Source organism: Eptatretus burgeri, chromosome 14 (assembly GCF_056783735.1).
Source record: "Eptatretus burgeri isolate ZD-2024b chromosome 14, Ebu_testis_v1, whole genome shotgun sequence".
Taxonomy (NCBI): Eukaryota; Metazoa; Chordata; class Myxini; order Myxiniformes; family Myxinidae; genus Eptatretus; species Eptatretus burgeri.
The window spans coordinates 38,426,510-38,431,161 of record NC_140974.1 but is presented as its reverse complement, the minus strand read 5'-3'; positions in this window follow the sequence as shown (position 1 = coordinate 38,431,161).

The window sequence follows — 4,652 nt, the reverse complement described above, 5'->3', positions numbered from 1 at the left end:
CCGGTAAGTGAGTGTTCAGATAGGTTTCCCCACCGTTGTTTAGAGGGATTTCTTCGTGTTCACCGGACTGTGACCCTTTGAGGTAGGTTTTTATGTTGCTATCATTATTTTGGACCGACCATATCACGACCACCATTACAGCAACCAACTTCGCGCCCCAAACAACCACAACGCCAACAACAACCACCACCAACCACGCCACAACGCCAACCATGCTACAATTTCCACAACAAGTACGCCACCATCTAACTATCTTTGCCGCTACGCCAGCTATCAAACACCATCCTCCACAAACCACGCTACAACCCTTTCCGCGTTGAAAACCGTCCGAGAACGCGAGTAAAAAGACCGAGAAAAGAAACCTCCAATGGTGCGTGGGTTTTCCCGCCTTTTTTTCTCCGCGTTTGGTGTGAGTGGAAGGGCAAGGCAGCTCGCTCACGATTGGTGGATACGAGGAATGAGGCGCTAGGAGCTGAGGAACGCCCCTTTTCGAGAAGCTTCTCGAAAAGGCTCAAATGGAGGCGGAGCTGAAAACGGGAAGGGGCGAAGCGCTGAGCCCCAGGGGATATAAGGATGGGCAGCACGTGAGCTTCATGTCTTGGTCTTCGGGGTGGCCTTTGTCTGTCTTTCTTTGGTGGTTTTCGAGCTGGAACTTGGTCTTGGTCCTTTGTCTTTTGAGTCGGTGTTCGGGTCCATCGCTGGTGTGGTCTGTCGCTGGTGTGGTCCAAGCTCGTGGCTTTGGTGGTTTCGCCTTCTGGGGTGGACGACGTAGAGGCTCTGCCTTTCCCTCTGGGCGCAAAGTCGCGAGGGTTGTGTGTGGAGGACCAGCTCTGCCATGCAGTCAGGAGGAGAGTGCCGGAGAGAGCTCGCCGACCACCGAGGAACCTCGAGGGTGCAGGTAACCTGCTATGGTCTCGCGGGACCCATTCGGTCTTCCAGGTCCCGCCTCATAAAGACCCAAGTGGTCCAGCCTGACCTCCTTGTCTGTGAGGTGGTCCTTTTCTTTTGGGCTTTTGAATAAATGTTGTCGTGGCACCGTCTGTCAAGTAAAACTATGTAAGTGACTGTACATAATAGATAGACGGTATTAGCTCTTTCCTTTGCATTGTGTTTGACTGTATAGTTGCATGCGTACGTCCCGCAATCTTCATAAATGAACTGCATGCGTGTTTTGCTTTTGTTCCCTATTTGCCTGCATACGTGTTGTCTGAATAAATGTGCTTGGTTTGAATGTATCCCGTTCGTTGCGTCCTCTTTCCCCTGTTGAAAATGCCATCTTGCATCGCGGAATAAATAGTGGGGTTTCAAACACCCGTTAAATAGAATCGCATCTGGCGAGGTCGGCGATAATACCTGCTCGGTTATCACTGCAGAACAGAATGGACCGCTTAAGCGGTTCGTTTCCCAAGCCGACCTGCGTCGAGGTACGGCTGCCCGGTCGGCTCCCCGCGCAGGTACTTAGGTATATCGAATTTGGCGAGTGACCCTATCTTGCGCGGGTAGACAATTGGCATGGCCGTGGTGGGGTTGAAGACCCACCCGTGACAGGGTTCAGGCATTAGCTCCGGAAAGTCACGACTGAATTGTCCATCCGGTGGGCGAGCTGCTACTATTAGTGGAAAGCAGCAGTTTGCACGCCGATTGGCGCGAACTTGTAACAGTACCTTGGCTTAGAATTCATCTCGAATGTACATGCGCAGAGAGGAGTGAGATAATATTTTTACCTTGTCTGCATGTCTGACAGTCAAAGAAAATTGAAAATCACTCCAAACAGAAAACTTGCTGTTTTTCATGACGTTATAAAGGACATAAGTAACAGGCACGAAGAACTAATGTGACGTGTTAGAAAGGGTGGTGTGGAAGATGCCTGGTACAATGGTGGTAAAACCCGTAATTTTTTTTTGCAAACCCCTTTAAATCTTCATTCAAATTGAATTATACATTTGAACCCTGTATCACACAAATCGCCTTCAGAATACCTCCAAGAACCTCCAGTATTGCAGAGGTGTGTTCAGTTACCAAGTATCTTGCAGGGTGTTTGCCAGTGGCTTAAAACATCTTCAAACACAATATGTTCTTGTCCCAATTGACAAAGCAAATGATAATATTCCACTTGTATACAAAACATTCTACATTCAAACACTTTTGTAAGAATGGGGCTTATATTACAGACTGGACTCTCAAAAAACTACAAAATAAGTAATGATAATATAATAGACTTGATACAACACATGTTTGGTGTTGGTTTCATGGCGAGAGTGGTGGGCTTGGGATCCTATGATCCTGAGTTCAAATCCCCCTCGGCTGTTGAATTAATACCAGGTGGTGTTGATTCTGCCTGTCATCCTTCTGAGGTTGACAAATTGATTGCCAGCTTGCTGGTATCCTGTGTTGGAGTGACGACCCATCCAGGATTGTACCCCATAGCCAAGTCAACTGCTTAGGCAGCACTAATGGCTCTGCACAGTGTATGGTCCCGATGAATGGATGGATACAACACCATTTACAGTAAATCACTCAAAAGGGAGAAGACTTAGTTCCAGATAAATGCCATAAATTACCATTTATTTACTGGATCCCTAAAATGCCAAATAACCCTTGTAAGTTGAGGTTCATCATCACAAGAAGAGAATGCAGTTTGAAACCATTGTCTGTTTACATTACAGGGGTAATGAAACTAATTTATAAATACATTAAGACACAAAACATAATTTTACGTTAACAAAACCATTATGAAGCATTATAAGGTACTCCCTTCAAGTCTTGCTTCAAAACACACAAATTGAGCAACCGGGCATCTTTGATCATAGCTGCGGAATTAATTTATACTCGTGTCAAGCTACCGGGCAAGCATTTTTTTCCCCGAAACCTGTAGTCATGAAATTGACCAAATGCTGTTAATACTGGTGATAACGCTGACCAGATATCATGGTCATTGGTGACGTTTAATGGGTGGTCATTCTTTTCAGCTGGTCAAAGGAAAATGCATCTGAGCATTAAGCAGGTGGTCAGATATGAGAGGTGGTCACCCTTTGGGCAGAGATACATAAACACAACTTTAAATGAGCAGCATTATCCAGGCTTTTTCTCCAAGACAGAAAAGCATCGGATGAGCGACTCTCGTGGAATCGATTTAGTTTTATGGAAATTATTCCAATTGTGTGTTATAGTAACTGCATACTGCACTCTGTGGCTCTGCGGAGTTAGCGTTATGGTGTGATTATTACTGCAGTACATTAAGCAAGGTTCATGAAAGGTTTGGTGGAGAAGGAAATTTAAAAGCAATTATGGAAAAAGAGTGGTTATGTGATTACAATTTTTGTACATTCTCAGTTATAGTGATAATAACCATCCTGATATTGATCGGAAGGTAGTACTTGGTTCGAATCCAGACACTTGTCAAAGCCTCTCAATTCGAACCAAGGACATGCCCATGAGAATGCAACGACTTGCGTTTACATCCAACAACATCCTGCATCATAGAGAGCTGAGGGATGACCTGGAACATTGGTCACGTCACTTTATTGGTGAACTTCATCGCTCAACAAAAGTATTAACATCTCATCAAATGGGAAAGTGAGGCTAAGTGTGATAGAATGACGTGTTATTGTATAATCGGTTTGACATTATTTAAAATTTTCCCATTAAAGGTCTATTTCACATTCCAAGGTGAATAGAGAGGTCATGACAAATATGAGATACCTCTCTTGAAATCAAATATTCCGTAAGAACAAAACATTGATGTAAACAAAAACAATTTATTCGCATTCATTGAGAGAAGAATTGGGACTCCTGAAGATATCATATCAATATCAAAAGTGCATTTAATTAGTACTTAAGATTGAATGGGTGTTGACAGGATTATTCAATATCAGGTGCCCATTATTCAATAATATTTAAAAGTGGGCAAACTTGCATGTCCGTTTTAAACAAATATCAATGATGATTAACTTCCCTCCCATACATTTGAAATTCACATTAAAGAAAGGTTATTGATCTCATCAGTACGTCATTGACCCTTCTGCTGTGCAGCGGGAGACAGGGTTTTCCGTGTGTGTGTGTGTGTGTGTGTGTGTGTGTGTGTGTGTGTGTGTGTGTGTGTGTGTGTGTGTGTGTGTGTGTGTGTGTGTGTGTGTGTGTGTGTGTGTGTGTGTGTGTGTGTGTGTAAGAGAGAGTGATGGTTGCCATCTCCATCTGAGGATTTCAGAAGGTGGAATGGATCACTCCCACGTCTAAAAATATATAAAGTCAATTTCAAAGGGGTGTCATCTTTCTATCGGAACTGTGTGTATATGTATATATATATATATATATATATATATATATATATATATATATATATATATATATATATATATATATATATATATATATATATATATATATATATATACATACATGCATACAGTATATATATATATATATATATATATATATATATATATATATATATACATACATGCATACAGTATATATATATATATATATATATATATATATATATATATATATATACATACATGCATACAGTATATATGTATGTATCCATCCATCCATTAGGACCATACTCTGTGCAGAGCGTTGGTGCCGCCAAAGCAGTCTCCTTGGCTATTGGGAACAATCCTGGACGGGTCGCCACTCCGACACAGTAT